The 16,578-nt window shown below is 49.7% G+C and overlaps 1 protein-coding gene and 1 long non-coding RNA gene across 2 annotated transcripts in view; one reads left to right on the plus strand and one right to left on the minus strand.

Annotated features, from left to right (window-relative positions):
• Positions 1–16,578, minus strand: part of SRP9 (signal recognition particle 9) — a 49,202-nt gene that overhangs the window by 22,095 nt on the left and 10,529 nt on the right. The gene's annotated exons all lie outside the window — the stretch shown is intronic.
• The window catches only part of LOC138296771 (uncharacterized), a 338,898-nt gene that overhangs the window by 21,359 nt on the left and 300,961 nt on the right, over positions 1–16,578 (plus strand). The window contains exon 2 of the long non-coding RNA XR_011203895.1: positions 15,326–15,437. This is a non-coding gene — a long non-coding RNA (uncharacterized lncRNA). The remainder of the gene's footprint in view (positions 1–15,325; positions 15,438–16,578) is intronic.

Consider the following 16,578-nt stretch of genomic DNA (forward strand, 5'->3'; position numbering starts at 1 on the left):
TAAAATATGCAGCGATAATTCTAGATGGTAAGAGCAGAATACACAGCTTTGGTCAGGGTTTTCTGGCATCTACGGTGGAAATCTGTCCTTTGAGGGTAACAAACCGAGTCGGTATTGTAAAAACTTCATTATTAATCCAACTGTATACAGTTCTTGTAGATATTCTTGGGGGCTGGCCTTTTTGTAAGAACTAATGACTAACCACGCATGGGAAAGTTTACAGAAGAGACTTCTGACCTCAAGTCAGCCATTACATTGCAAACCTTTTTGAATAGATTATGGCTTATTGTACAAGAATTTAGCAACACAAAAAGGATGATGGACGGAGTGCTGAAACTTTTCAAACACTCATCCCCAGTCACAGATCTGGGTTTAATCTATTTTTCTTTTGCTTGCCATGCCACCCCAGTATGGACCCAGACATATGCTAATCAGTCTTGACCCTGTTCCCCATGGGAACAGTCCAGCTCGAACTGCCAAGCCAGGTCCTCACTGGACCGGAAACACGCATCCTGGGACCGGTTTCATGGTATCACCCTTCATCAGCCAGGCTAGCTTGAATCCAGTGGCACAGTGAGCAAGGGACCCACGTCTATGCATACCCTTCCCACTTAGAGCAACTTTAGCAAAACAAAAGGATGATGGACGCAGTGCTGAAACTTTTCAAACACTCACCCCACAGTCACAGATCTGGGTTTAATCCATCGATTAAACCCAGATATATGACTAGGCATGAGTATTTGAAAAGTTTCAGCACTCCGTCCGTCATCCTTTTGTGTTGCTATTATTGTACAAGACTACAGGTCTTGTAAGAACAGTGATTTTAATGAAACCACTAAGATTTCCTGGGGTTGGCATGGTGGATAGTTCCAGCTAGGTGCAATAACTTAGTGTGTGATTTAAAAAAAAAAAAACAAAAAAAAAATGCATAAGTTTCTATCTGCTGGTTTTGGAGACCAAATTCCAGTCTGATCGGACTATGAGACTAATTTGGTAGAAGGCAAAATATATTCCCATATACATTTTGCTATTGTAGTGTTTCGGAAAAAAATAAGATAAATAAAACAGCCCAATATCACTTGGAAGTACTGCAAGATCACAGATAAGCACTGTATCTTGCTTGCTTTTGAACATTTTCAGAGAAAGTTTCGAAGGAAGGGCCCTGCAGTTTGGACAGTTTAAAAGCATACTCAAGAGAATTTACTTTTTGTCTTCATAAAAGCATTGTGCTCCTGGGAGGAGCGTCAGTGGTTGAACATTATGCCTAGGTATTCGCATGAAGATTCAATTTAGACTTTCTGCTCATCAATGGACTAGGCAACTTTTAAAATATATATATATTTTCAATCCTGCCATCATGATTTTAGTTTTCTCCACGTTAATCTCCAAGTTATTTTTGTTCCAGTAAATTCCCAATTCGTCCAATAGTAGTCATAAGCCATTCAGGGTGTTGTGCATGAAGAGAGTCGTTCGCATGCTGTAGGATAGATAGATGCTTTGGGGCTAGCTTGGTTGGATTTCACTTTTTCCTCAGGGCATCTGTAGGAACTGCCGTAAAAAGGTTAAAAAAGGCAGGAAGCGAGAAGCAGCCTTATTAAAGCCAGTTTTAGGTGCAAGTTTTACAGGATATTATGCCCGGGCCCCCAAATTTTATTCTGATCCACGTCTCTGTATACGAGTTGTATCGCCTTCAATAATCGGAGAGGGTCTGACCATTCTGATAAAGTCATCCACAGGAACTGTCTTGTTACATTGTCGAATGCAGACTTAAGGTCGATAAAGCTGGTGTACAACATGTTTCGTTTGTAAGGATTTTGTGATTAGGACTACAAAGGTAGTAATATTTTGATTATTCCCAATTCCATATCAGAAGCCAGTTTGTGTTCGAGGAATTACCATCTGCTTTTCAATCCAGTTTTCTAGATCTTTTAGTATGCAGGTTACAAAACATTTAGCTTCTATACCCAACAGGGCTATGCACCTGTAGTTTGAGGGTTTGGTGGAATCACTCTTGTAATAGATTGGCAGCAGCCCTGAACCATGCCAGGAATCAGGATATGTTTGAAAATATATACATTCATTGAAGATCTTTGCAAACACAGCTGACCAGTAGCAAGAGTTCTGAATTTTGAAGAATGAGCTGGAAGGCCGATGGGGCACCATATTTCTACCCTTTTGAATAATAGCTGTAATCTCCATGGTTGTTTTTCATTCCATTTGTTCTGGACGCTGTGTGTTTATCTTCCAGTTTTTGTTGTTGGTCGACGTTGCTGTATTTAGATCTAAGTGCAAAGGAAAATGGATTGTTCAAGCTTTCTTTTATAGCTCTTTGGCTGGCAGACATGGGCAGCCGGAGCCCTTGGATGTTTGCAAGCCACGTATCTGGAAGTTGCACAATACTGCCCGGCATCTGCATTTGATCCACCTGAAAATGGATAATAAATACAAAGCTGTTCTGAATATGGGGCGTAAAATTAGGTCTACTTTGGTGCCCCACAAATCCTTAAGATGGCAGCCTCCTTCCTGCAGAATTGCAATCTTCTTTCTTATTTAAACAGACAGCACAGCCACGATTTTACCTGCTTGGTAAAGTGACACAATCCACAGGATGTAATGGGGGCGGGGGGACAATGCTCAATGCATAATTATTAGTTTATTTCAGTCAAAAATACTTCCTCACTGCAGGAGAATTTTGAAGTGCAGTTTCCCCTTGGGCAGAGACTAATCACTGAACAGGAGCACACTTAGCAGCACCGGCCCAAATTAAATTACAGCATATCAAAGACGTAGAGGAGTCAAGATCAGACTAATGCCATACTCCATACAACATGAGAAAGAAGAAAAAATAATTACCAAGCAAGAAGAATGAAATGACATGGACTAATACAGAAAAAAAAAAATCTCATATCTGACAATTAGGTAGATTTCAATCCAATGCCAACTTTTCTGCAAGAAACATAAGTGTTTACAGGATTAAATGAGAAATCATGGGAATAATTAGCATTCTCACCCACTTTGCAGAAGAGATCCTCAAGAAGTCTGCCTCGTAATGTCTGCGCACAGAAGCAAAAAGATGTCTGATCTTTAGATACAAGATACAACAGTGGTCCAGAAAAAAAGGGGGTTTGCACTTGTTCGACCAGAGATGTTTTAAATGGAGCAGACTGGAATGTATTCAAGATTGCAAATGATGAATGAGAGAAGCGAATAAACTCTAACTAGTTTTTGTTAGCATGTTCTGTGTTGTGTCAACACTTGAGATCTTCAAAGTGAAGTGAATAGGACACTCACTAAGGTGCTATGGTCGGTGGTGCAAAAAAGAGGATAGCCATCAATGATCGGTCTAAAAGCGGTCAGAGCTCAGCGGGATGGCATCCAATTCAAACTCAAGCACGGATTTTAAGCTACCAATTACTAAAATGTGGAAGCCTGAGATACAAATCATGTGCAAATCGCCCAGCCATGATCAGAAAGGACCATGTCAAACTTACCTTTCAGACCACACCATTCTTTAATTTAATAACATGAAACCCAGGCTTGTTTGTGCATTGACTGGTGACGCGAGTCTCACAAGACAGTGAGCAAGCAACAAGGCAGTGAAGCTGGACACTCCCCTACCAAGGCAGGTGAACATACCAATAAATTAAAATAGAATGGCCGTGTGTATGCTTGGAGATGCAAGGAATGTGATGTGGCAGCACAACCCTTTTTTGGGATGGTCCGGACCAAAATCTAGGAATGGCTGGTAAATGTAGAGAGATTCTAGCCATGACACAACATGTTAGCAAACATTAAACACATGTCAAACACAAATGTCACAAACCAGTCCACTATGCTTCCTAACGTGACAAGCAGGGAGGGGGAATTTCAAGAGTTATCAGTGCACAAAGCCTTAAAACACCCCGCACCCCTCCTCCCCCCCCCAAAAAAAAATTTCTACACCTGCGACAAAAAAATATATATATATATCAGTTAGCAAACTGTTAATTCATACATAAATACTTTAAAAAAAATGAATCCACTGAACTCCGCTAAAAAGGCTCTATATTTAATATAGCCTTCTCATATGAATGAAACTGATAAATCCAGTTGAGTCCACAAACGAACTCATTACTTTAGCAAAAGCTTCAACTTTAAGATGAAAGCGGATATTTACGAATGAAAGTTACACCTGAAGGCTACAAGGCAACACATGAATTAAACCTTTATTGCGCACAAGACAGTGGGTATAATTACTGTAGTGCAACTCTCATTTTGTCAGTCCATAGAAAGCAGTCATATATGGAGTGAAAATGGCTGAAAGCGGTCTTAATGAACGACAGCAGTAACTAGATGGGTAATGCTTTTCTGCCAAAGCTAAGAGCTTTATATGCTGAGCTAAACGGTAATCTTTTCAGTTAACGGAGTATCTTTCACAGGGTGGCTAACATGTGAGAACGCAGTTCTGGAAAAGAGCTGCAAGAAACGAAGAGCACAATGCCACTGTTCACTGCAAAGCACAGGCTTTAATCTTGGTCTCTCTTAAAGCGCATCGTCGGGGTACAAAGTGAACCGGAAGCTTTGGATCCATTCCAACTACACTCTGTACATTTTGCGTCTTTTCAGTTTTAGCCTAAACACAATGGCAATACGAACGAGAAAAATGTACTATGTGGCAGGCTGTGCTATTCTTGTTTTCACGGTAGAAACCAAACAGGCTGCAACACTGGGAAAACAGCTCTGGGAACAAAGCAACATAAAACTATTTTAGGGGGAGTCGTTTTGGCAGAAATGAAACTGGTGCTGAAATGACACATTGAGCACAAACTCCATTCAGCGTGTAGGTGCTAGAAAATAACTGATAATACATACAATCAGTAGCACAACAATCAAACAGTAACACCATCAACTGGAAGTTTTTCTACAACATCTTCAGTATTGTTAACAAATGTCCTCGCCTGCCATTTACTCAACTATTTATCTAACTTGAAACTGTACAAGACCTTTATAAATGTATCACACACAGGAGAGAGAGAGAGAGCGCGAGCGAGCGAAAGGGGGGGTCGAGAGAGCGCGAGCGAGCGAAAGGGGGGGTCGAGAGAGCGCGAGCGAGCGAAAGGGGGGGTCGAGAGAGCGCGAGCGAGCGAAAGGGGGGGTCGAGAGAGCGCGAGCGAGCGAAAGGGGGGGTCGAGAGAGCGCGAGCGAGCGAAAGGGGGGGTCGAGAGAGCGCGAGCGAGCGAAAGGGGGGGTCGAGAGAGCGCGAGCGAGCGAAAGGGGGGGTCGAGAGAGCGCGAGCGAGCGAAAGGGGGGGTCGAGAGAGCGCGAGCGAGCGAAAGGGGGGGTCGAGAGAGCGCGAGCGAAAGGGGGGGTCGAGAGAGCGCGAGCGAGCAAAAGTGGGGGTGTCGAGCGAGCGAAAGGGGGGTGTCGAGCGAGCGAAAGGGGGGTGTCGAGCGAGCGAAAGGGGGGTGTCGAGCGAGCGAAAGGGGGGTGTCGAGCGAGCGAAAGGGGGGTGTCGAGCGAGCGAAAGGGGGGTGTCGAGCGAGCGAAAGGGGGGTGTCGAGCGAGCGAAAGGGGGGTGTCGAGCGAGCGAAAGGGGGGTGTCGAGCGAGCGAAAGGGGGGTGTCGAGCGAGCGAAAGGGGGGTGTCGAGCGAGCGAAAGGGGGGTGTCGAGCGAGCGAAAGGGGGGTGTCGAGCGAGCGAAAGGGGGGTGTCGAGCGAGCGAAAGGGGGGTGTCGAGCGAGCGAAAGGGGGGTGTCGAGAGAGAGCGAGCGAAAGGGGGGTGTCGAGAGAGAGCGAGCGAAAGGGGGGTGTCGAGAGAGAGCGAGCGAAAGGGGGGTGTCGAGAGAGAGCGAGCGAAAGGGGGGTGTCGAGAGAGAGCGAGCGAAAGGGGGGTGTCGAGAGAGAGCGAGCGAAAGGGGGGTGTCGAGAGAGAGCGAGCGAAAGGGGGGTGTCGAGAGAGAGCGAGCGAAAGGGGGGTGTCGAGAGAGAGCGAGCGAAAGGGGGGTGTCGAGAGAGAGCGAGCGAGAGAAGGGGGGTGTCGAGAGAGCGAGCGAGAGAAGGGGGGTGTCGAGAGAGCGAGCGAGAGAAGGGGGGTGTCGAGAGAGCGAGCGAGAGAAGGGGGGTGTCGAGAGAGCGAGCGAGAGAAGGGGGGTGTCGAGAGAGCGAGCGAGAGAAGGGGGGTGTCGAGAGAGCGAGCGAGAGAAGGGGGGGGGTCGAGAGAGCGAGCGAGAGAAGGGGGGGGGTCGAGAGAGCGAGCGAGAGAAGGGGGGTCGAGAGAGCGAGAGAAGGGGGGTCGAGAGAGCGAGAGAAGGGGGGTCGAGAGAGCGAGAGAAGGGGGGTCGAGAGAGCGAGAGAAGGGGGGTCGAGCGAGCGAGCGAGAGAAGGGGGGTTGAGCGAGAGAGCGAGAGAAGGGGGGTCGAGAGAGCGAGAGAAGGGGGGTCGAGAGAGCGAGAGAAGGGGGGTCGAGAGAGCGAGAGAAGGGGGGTCGAGCGAGCGAGAGAAGGGGGGTCGAGCGAGCGAGAGAAGGGGGGTCGAGCGAGCGAGAGAAGGGGGGTCGAGCGAGCGAGAGAAGGGGGGTCGAGCGAGCGAGAGAAGGGGGGTCGAGCGAGCGAGAGAAGGGGGGTCGAGCGAGCGAGAGAAGGGGGGTCGAGCGAGCGAGAGAAGGGGGGTCGAGCGAGCGAGAGAAGGGGGGTCGAGCGAGCGAGAGAAGGGGGGTCGAGCGAGCGAGAGAAGGGGGGTCGAGCGAGCGAGAGAAGGGGGGTCGAGCGAGCGAGAGAAGGGGGGTCGAGCGAGCGAGAGAAGGGGGGTCGAGCGAGCGAGAGAAGGGGGGTCGAGCGAGCGAGAGAAGGGGGGTCGAGCGAGCGAGCGAAGGGGGGTCGAGCGAGCGAGCGAAGGGGGGTCGAGAGAGCGAGCGAAGGGGGGTCGAGAGAGCGAGCGAAGGGGGGTCGAGAGAGCGAGCGAAGGGGGGTCGAGAGAGCGAGCGAAGGGGGGTCGAGAGAGCGAGCGAAGGGGGGTCGAGAGAGCGAGCGAAGGGGGGTCGAGAGAGCGAGCGAAGGGGGGTCGAGAGAGCGAGCGAGAGAAGGATGGTCGAGAGCGAGCGAGAGAAGGATGGTCGAGAGCGAGCGAGAGAAGGGGGGGGTCGAGAGCGAGAGAAGGGGGGGGTCGAGAGCGAGCGAGAGAAGGGGGGGTCGAGAGAGCGAGCGAGAGAAGGGGGGGGTCGAGAGCGCGAGCGAGAGAAGGGGGGGGTCGAGAGCGAGCGAGAGAAGGGGGGGGTCGAGAGCGAGCGAGAGAAGGGGGGGGTCGAGAGCGAGCGAGAGAAGGGGGGGGTCGAGAGCGAGCGAGAGAAGGGGGGGTCGAGAGCGAGCGAGAGAAGGGGGGGTCGAGAGAGCGAGCGCGAGTAGAAACAGAGCGAGAGGCAGAGCGAGAGAGAGAGCGGGAGAGGCAGAGCGAGAGAGAGAGGGGGAGAGGCAGAGCGAGAGAGAGAGGGGGAGAGGCAGAGCGAGAGAGAGAGGGGGAGAGGCAGAGCGAGAGAGAGAGGGGGAGAGGCAGAGCGAGAGAGAGAGGGGGAGAGGCAGAGCGAGAGAGAGAGGGGGAGAGGCAGAGCGAGAGAGAGAGGGGGAGAGGCAGAGCGAGAGAGAGAGGGGGAGAGGCAGAGCGAGAGAGAGAGGGGGAGAGGCAGAGCGAGAGAGAGGGGGAGAGGCAGAGCGAGAGAGAGAGGGGGAGAGGCAGAGCGAGAGAGAGAGGGGGAGAGGCAGAGCGAGAGAGAGAGGGGGAGAGGCAGAGCGAGAGAGAGAGGGGGAGAGGCAGAGCGAGAGAGAGAGGGGGAGAGGCAGAGCGAGAGAGAGAGGGGGAGAGGCAGAGCGAGAGAGAGAGGGGGAGAGGCAGAGCGAGAGAGAGAGGGGGAGAGGCAGAGCGAGAGAGGGAGGGGGAGAGGCAGAGCGAGAGGGGGAGGGGGAGAGGCAGAGCGAGAGAGAGAGGGGGAGAGGCAGAGCGAGAGAGAGAGGGGGAGAGGCAGAGCGAGAGAGAGGGGGAGAGGCAGAGCGAGAGGGGGAGAGGCAGAGCGAGAGGGGGAGAGGCAGAGCGAGAGGGGGAGGGGGAGAGGCAGAGCGAGAGGGGGAGGGGGAGAGGCAGAGCGAGAGAGAGAGGGGGAGAGGCAGAGCGAGAGAGAGAGGGGGAGAGGCAGAGCGAGGGGGAGGGGGAGAGGCAGAGCGAGAGGGGGAGGGGGAGAGGCAGAGCGAGAGGGGGAGGGGGAGAGGCAGAGCGAGAGAGAGAGGGGGAGAGGCAGAGCGAGAGAGAGAGGCAGAGCGAGAGAGAGAGGGGGAGAGGCAGAGCGAGAGAGAGAGGCAGAGCGAGAGAGAGAGGGGGAGCGAGAGAGAGAGGGGGAGCGAGAGAGAGAGGGGGAGCGAGAGAGAGAGGGGGAGCGAGAGAGAGAGGGGGAGCGAGAGAGAGAGGGGGAGCGAGAGAGAGAGGGGGAGCGAGAGAGAGAGGGGGAGCGAGAGAGAGAGGGGGAGCGAGAGAGAGAGGGGGAGCGAGAGAGAGAGGGGGAGAGGCAGAGCGAGAGAGAGAGGGGGAGAGGCAGAGCGAGAGAGAGAGGGGGAGAGGCAGAGCGAGAGAGAGAGGGGGAGAGGCAGAGCGAGAGAGAGAGGGGGAGAGGCAGAGCGAGAGAGAGAGGGGGAGAGGCAGAGCGAGAGAGAGAGGGGGAGAGGCAGAGCGAGAGAGAGAGGGGGAGAGGCAGAGCGAGAGAGAGAGGGGGAGAGGCAGAGCGAGAGAGAGAGGGGGAGAGGCAGAGCGAGAGAGAGAGGGGGAGAGGCAGAGCGAGAGAGAGGAGGAGAGGCAGAGCGAGAGAGAGAGGAGGAGAGGCAGAGCGAGAGAGAGAGGAGGAGAGGCAGAGCGAGAGAGAGAGGGGGAGAGGCAGAGCGAGAGAGAGAGGGGGAGAGGCAGAGCGAGAGAGAGAGAGGGAGGGGAGAGGCAGAGAGAGAGAGGGAGGGGAGAGGCAGAGCGAGAGAGAGAGAGGGAGGGGAGAGGCAGAGCGAGAGAGAGAGAGGGAGGGGAGAGGCAGAGCGAGAGAGAGAGAGGGAGGGGAGAGGCAGAGCGAGAGAGAGAGAGGGAGGGGAGAGGCAGAGCGAGAGAGAGAGAGAGAGGGGAGAGGCAGAGCGAGAGAGAGAGGGAGGGGAGAGGCAGAGCGAGAGAGAGAGAGAGGGAGGGGAGGGGAGAGGCAGAGCGAGAGAGAGAGAGAGGGAGGGGAGAGGCAGAGCGAGAGAGAGAGAGAGGGAGGGGAGAGGCAGAGAGAGAGAGAGGGAGGGGAGAGGCAGAGCGAGAGAGAGAGGGAGGGGAGAGGCAGAGCGAGAGAGAGAGGGAGGGGAGAGGCAGAGCGAGAGAGAGAGAGAGGGGGGGGGAGAGGCAGAGCGAGCTCTGTTCCACAAAGACTGCAACTTTGCAACAAAGAAGCAACTTTGCAACACACAAGCAACTTTGAAACACACAAGCAACTTTGAAACACACAAGCAACTTTGAAACACACAAGCAACTTTGAAACACACAAGCAACTTTGAAACACACAAGCAACTTTGAAACACACAAGCAACTTTGAAACACACAAGCAACTTTGAAACACACAAGCAACTTTGAAACACACAAGCAACTTTGAAACACACAAGCAACTTTGAAACACACAAGCAACTTTGAAACACACAAGCAACTTTGAAACACACAAGCAACTTTGAAACACACAAGCAACTTTGAAACACACAAGCAACTTTGAAACACACAAGCAACTTTGAAACACACAAGCAACTTTGAAACACACAAGCAACTTTGAAACACACAAGTTTCCTGCTGGAAGCGTGAGACTTTGCACTCTGCACCCGATGCCCCCGGCTCGACTTGTGGAGAACAAACACCACAGGGAGGACTCCCCGGCGACTACGAGACCGTGAGTAGCTAGAGTTGACCCCCCTGAGCACCCACAGTGATGCCTGCAGAGGGAATCCCGAGGCTCCCCCTGACTGCGACTGCCTGCTTCAAAGACCGACGCATGGTAAAGACACTGCACCCGCAGCCCCCAGGACCGGAAGGATCCGACCTCCAGTGCAGGAGCGACCCCCAGGTGGCCCTCTCCCGTGCCCAGGTGGTGGCTACCCCGAGGAGCCCCCCTCCATCGCTGAAGAGACCCCTTGGTCTCCCATTGAAACCTATTACGAACCCGACACCTGTTTTCACACTGCACCCGGCCGCCCCCGTGCCACTGAGGGTGTACTTTTTGTGCCGACTTGTGTCCCCCCCGGTGCCCTACAAAACCCCCCTAGTCTGCCCTCCGAAGACGCGGGTACTTACCTGCTGGCAGACTGGAACCGGGACACCCCCTTCTCCATTGAAGCCTATGCGTTTTGGGCACCACTTTGACCTCTGCACCTGACCGGCCCTGAGCTGCTGGTGTGGTAACTTTGGGGTTGCCCTGAACCCCCAACGGTGGGCTACCTTGGACCCAACTTTGAACCCTGTAGGTGGTTTACTTACCTGCAAATCTAACAAAACACTTACCTCCCCCAGGAACTGTTGAAAATTGCAGTGTCTAGTTTTAAAATAGCTATTTGCCATTTGTGTGAAAACTGTATATACTATTTTGCTAATTCAAAGTTCCTAAAGTTCCTAAGTGAAATACCTTTCATTTAAACTATTGTTTGTAAATCTTGAACCTGTGGTTCTTAAAATAAACTAAGAAAAGATATTTTTCTATATAAAAACCTATTGGCCTGGAATTGTCTGAGTGTGTGTTCCTCATTTATTGCCTGTGTGTGTACAACAAATGCTTAACACTACCCTCTGATAAGCCTACTGCTCGACCACACTACCACAAAATAGAGCATTAGAATTATCTCTTTTTGCCACTATCTTACCTCTAAGGGGAACCCTTGGACTCTGTGCATGCTATTTCTTACTTTGAAATAGTACATACAGAGCCAACTTCCTACAGGCATCCACCACAAATATGACTGGACCCCCCTGGGGCGTTAGGCCATTCGCTAATAAATGTGCTGTTAGAGGTTATCTCATATTAACTGCTATTTGTACCAGCTGTGGATTCGCCATTGTAGTGACACCATAAGTTCAGAGAAGGCACACCAAATAGGGCTTTCCTTTTAATGTTCAAGCTTGAACAACCTCCAACTGCAAATAGGATAGCCCACGCAGCTGGGGTGGAAGTCCTCAGTATCACAGACGTCTCCGTATACGGTACTGAGACGTCATTATATATAATGAGACAGAGATACTCCGGAGGACCCGAAAATTAAAGCCTGACCAAACGTTGGCAGCACCATGTCACGTAGGCTCTCATTATCCTAATGAGACTACTGGATTTTGAGCAGCAGAATCGTCCGTGGTGTGTGAGAATGAGTCTAACCCACTGCGGGTGACATCGGTCGCTCTAAACACCTGTCGTTCTAATCCGGGTTTTGCTCCGGCTAACTAGCAGTGCCTCATCTCTACCAAAGGATAGTGATGATTGGGCAGCTGAGCGCATGACATACTAGGCTTCTCAGGACGTCGTGGTCACTCAGGTTGCATCCGGTTCTCTCATTTACATCTTAGTCTCATATATAAATGACAAACAGAAGCAGTATATGTTTCAATGAGTTTAATAAAAACAACTGCAAAGCGGGAGCGCAATAACCAGGACGACAGAACATGACAGTATGAAAATTGTGATGAGAAGAGTGAAGCTCAAAAACAGTGTTACCTTATTGTCACCATGATCGATGGACTATTTCCTATCTAGGTATAATTTGAGCACAGCATGTTAAGCTCTAATTCTGCCTTTCAGGTTCCCCAGGGAAGACATCAACCCCCATGCCTGAGCAAAGGCCTGTGTTCTGCGTTAGCATCTGTGGTGAAGCATTCAGCCATCAGCATACAGTTGTGGTTCCCTGGCTGAATCTTTCTCTAACGTGTAAGGGACAAGGAAGTGTTTATATAATAACACAGCTGATGTGCTGAGAAAATGTCCCTACATAAGGATGTGTATTTTCTACGAATGTTGGAGACTAAACTTCCACCACGTTCACCAGCAATGTACCGAACAGCAGCCTTGAATGAAGCACAGAATGATCAAGAATGTCTTGTTTAAGAACAGAGTGCTGGCCTAGGCAAAAACAGATAAATGAAAATGAAACAAGACAGGTAAAAATGGTTATTGTAACAATAATAATGTGAAGCTGAATAAAATATATCTAGGTTAAAGTGCACAGCGGCCTAGTGTGTTAAAATAATGTGCATGGAGCTATAACTAAAATGGCTACACAACAAGCCCAACCAAGGTGGTTGAGGCCTTTTACTCCTTATATCCTGGGGCCTGACCTACTATGGACCCTGAGCAACTCTGACAAGTACCAATTCAGTACTTGACTGGCAGGGGTGGCGGTGGACAAGCAGTCAAAGGATGCCTCGTGGGAGAAGTGTAAATACAGACTAGTAAACACGACTCATCACGCAACGTGCACACAGTATTGTCAATGAATCAATGTCCAGTCAAACCCTTATTTTTATAAGAAAGTGAAGCATTTTGTTTCCAAGTCTACACGTGCAAAGCAATAACTACGTTCATTGGCAAAAACACCATCCCCCTTGCAGTCAAGCTCTAGGCAACCCACTGTCCCACCCTATTCCTTGTAACTGACATTGGGGTCATTTCCCATCCACTGGTGGCTGCATCCAGGGCCTGCTTACTACAAGAATGCACTCAAGGGTTCCCCTTTGACTCTTAAAGGATTAGTCAAAAATGTATATGGTACTGCAGCACCGCCAGCAGCAATTTCCCTGGGGCCCGATTCAAGTGTTACCTGCTGCTGAAGCACAGAAGCGTTCAGTGTTCTAGTGAGTGCCCTCACTTCTGGCAGCATGAGTTCTGATCCTTTTCGGATAAGTCGGGCTGCTTGCAATACATGCTACAGCACTCAGCATGCGGGCTCTCTCCCTGAGCAGCGCTGCCCGCTTCCTAGAGATGCACCCAGGGCTGCGAAAATGCAGTAAGTAAAACTTCCCCACTTAAGTTTGAGCGGGAAGGAGGAAATCCGGTCCTTCAGTTCTTGACTGGAGCTCAGAGAGGGTGTGATATCATCCGGGGCGTCCCCCACAGTCTCCAGGGGCAGTTCTCGTTGTGCGGTCTCGACCCTTTGAACACAGCCTCCGTCTTTAAGTGGGTGAGAGCTCAAACATCTTGGCAAAGTCAGTACCAGTAGCCCACCCTGGTACGCAAGGTTGCTCAGGTACTTTATAAATTAAGTGCAGACTCCTCACTTGTAATTGCCTTTCACCACAGCAGCTAAAAGTCATCGCTCTTGCAGCAGTAACTTTAACAGTGGACCCCTTTGGCGCACGGGGGTCATCACAATGCAGCAGTATGGGCCTGACAAGTCCTGCACAGCACTTAGTATAGGGCTAAGCCCTCGGCAGCCCTCTGCTGACATGCAGGGTTTGCCGAATCAACATTGCACACGGGCAACAACCCAATCAGTATACAGCCATACTCTCACACCTTGCTCATGGAGTCCTCTTGGCAAGGCTATTAGTGGACCTGCAGCACTGATTGTGCCACCCACATAAGTAGCCCCCTAATCATGTCTCAGACCTGCCATTGCAAGGCCTGTCTGCGCAGTTTCACTGCAACTTCGAATTGCCATGCCTTAAACTCCCCTTTTCCCACATATAAGTCACCCCAAAGATAGGTCCCAGGTAATTCATATAGCAGAGTGCTATGTAGGTAAAAGGCTGGACATGTACACGTGCTTTGTATGTCCTAGTAGGGAAAAACTCCTACATTTGTTTTCCACTACTGTGAGGCCTGCTCCTTTCATAGACTAGCAGTAGGACTGCCCTCAGATACATGGAGTGGTAGATTCTGATCTGAAGGGGTAGCCAGGTCATATTTAGTATGGCCAGAAAGGTAATAGAAAATCCTGCTTATTAGTGAGGTTGGATTTAATAATGCTACTTTAGAAATGCTACTTTTAGAAAGTGAAGATTTCTCTGCACTAAAAACCATCTGTGCCTTACAGCCGGTCTCCAGTCAACGTCTGGTCTGTGCTGGTTGACAGCTCCCTTGTGCACGTCACCCAGACAACTACAAACACAGGACACTCAGTCACACCTGCATTCATCTGCATATTGAATCAGTCTTCCTGGGCTGGAAGGCCTGTGGCCTGCCCTCAGACAATGGACTGCTAAACCACTGGGACCCTGGCAGACAGGACTGAACTGAAAGGGGAACTTGTACACTTTCAAAACCACTCTTTGAAGCCTCCCCCACTTCAAAGGCATTTTTGGGTATTTAAACTGGGTCTCTGACCCCACCAAACCAGACACTTCTGGACCTACACCCGCACCCTGTCAAGAGGAGCTACCTGGCTGCCCAAAGGACTCATCTGGACCGGTTTTCTGAGAAGGACTGCTGGCCTCTGACTTTGCTGAGAAGTACTCTGCCTTCCCCAGAAGTGCTCTATAAGGGCTTGGAGTAAGCTTGCCTCCTGTTTTCTGAAATCTCAGGGCCAAAAAGACAATCTCTTCAGGAAACTGCTTGTGCATTTAAAACCAATGCACCGCCTGCCGAAATAGACGCGAGGCCTGCATTGCAACCGAGAAATCGCCGCACAGCAGCCCCGACTCCCAGTCTGTAAAATCAACACAACGCCTGTGCCTTTTTCTAGCGTGTCAAGGGTTTTCCCTGCATCGTCCCTGGGCGTCAAAATAACCCAGCATTGCAGTGATGAACCAAGACTGCGCTCCGAAAAATGACACTAGCCCCCTTGCAGCGTGGAAAGAAACAACACATCGTCTGTGCTGCATAGGAAAATCCAACGCACACCTTATTTTTCCACCCATCTCCTCCTTCGGTCTCCATGCGTCGTTATTTTTGACGCATACCAGGTACTGTGTGTATTAAAGAGACAACTGTTTATTTCTAAGGATTAAGACTCTTAAGCCTTTTAAAAGTGATATTTCAACTTGTGCTTATTGAATCTGTGTTTGACCTTATTTTATTCAGACAAATATCTATTTCTCTAAACCTGTGTGGTGTTTTCACTGTGTTACTGTATGATTTATTGCACAAATACTTTACATATTACCTTCTAAGTTAAGCCTGCCTGCTCAGTGCCAAGCTACCAGAGGGTGGGCACAGGATAATTTGGATTGTGTGTGACTTACCCAGACTAGTATTGTGGTCCCTACTTGGACAAGGGTGTATACCTCTGCCAACTAGAGACCCCATTTGTAATAGGGTCCGAGCCTTAAAAGTTTTATATTGGGGTTCTGCTTCTTTTGAAGTGAAAACTTCTTTCTTTTCTCTTGAAAGGCTGCCTATCACATCTGGAAAGACTCAGAAGCAGACTGTCCCACAACACAGACCATGGAAGTGACAAGAGTTCACACCTGGAGGTCAGCCACAGTGATACGTGCACCACAAGGTAAATCCAGGACCCTCTTCCCCCAGTGTGTCCCTCCCAGCTCACAGGAATGCAACAATACACAAATCTGTTGGGGGAGGGTGGAGGGGCATTCCTCTACTTCTCATATCTTCACCAGGCAGGCCTTAAATGGAAAATGGAAGACAGGGTCCTCCAAGTAACGTACCACTGCAGGCACACTTGCACACAGAGTGCATTCACAGCATACATACTATCCAGCATTGTGCCACTACATATACATTTTGCACAGCCATTCAGTCTGCTGAAGCTACAGCGCAAGCTGGTGTGCAACACGGTTTACAGAAAAAAAAGGGCTATGACAAACTCGGGTTACGTCATACAGCAGTTTTTTTTTTTTTTTTTTTTACTTAATCTCAACCAATGTATTTATTTTCTCCCGCAGAACATTTACATAGATTTGATGTAGATTTAAATATGTTTGTCTCATTAGAATATGATATTAGAATTACAGAGTGATAAAGTAAAATGTATGTGATGCGAGAGCTCAAAATCTGAAATGAAGAAAAGGAGTGATGGTTAGGGATGATGCACCGATGAACGTGCCTACAACCCTACATATATACTTAAGGTATCTACATTCATATGTAGACAGCATGAACTTTCTGCATTACTATTGCCATTTACTTTCCCAATAGCCCTAGACAATGAACGTTCCCAAACATCAAAGAAAATAAAGTTAGGCAGCATCATTGCAGGCAGCACTAAGCTTGCATTCTGTGCGGAGGTTGTAAGATGAAAATCCTTTCCAAAATGTTTTGCTGAAAAATATTTACAGAAAGATTAAAGTCACAAGACTTTCCCCTCTAAATGAAATCAATTGCTCCCAACACTTTTCAGCCAGATGAATTGCAAATGTACCTTCCTGCAAATGTTAGACTTACAAAATCACACTTCGACATCCTTCTGACGTTAGTTCTAAGCAGTATCAGACATTAAATGGTGCTTGTTATCACTTCAGGAGTGTGGAAGCACTGAATATTTTCTGAGGACTAGAAAGGGAAATCAACTGTAAAAAATAAATAAATCTACAGTGACATTTCACACGGTTTGCTTGCCTTGGGCTTCAGTGGTGGGAACCATATCTTGGACATTTAATAGTGAACTTCTTATGATCGCCTAT

This window comes from Pleurodeles waltl, chromosome 5 (assembly GCF_031143425.1).
Source record: "Pleurodeles waltl isolate 20211129_DDA chromosome 5, aPleWal1.hap1.20221129, whole genome shotgun sequence".
Taxonomy (NCBI): Eukaryota; Metazoa; Chordata; class Amphibia; order Caudata; family Salamandridae; genus Pleurodeles; species Pleurodeles waltl.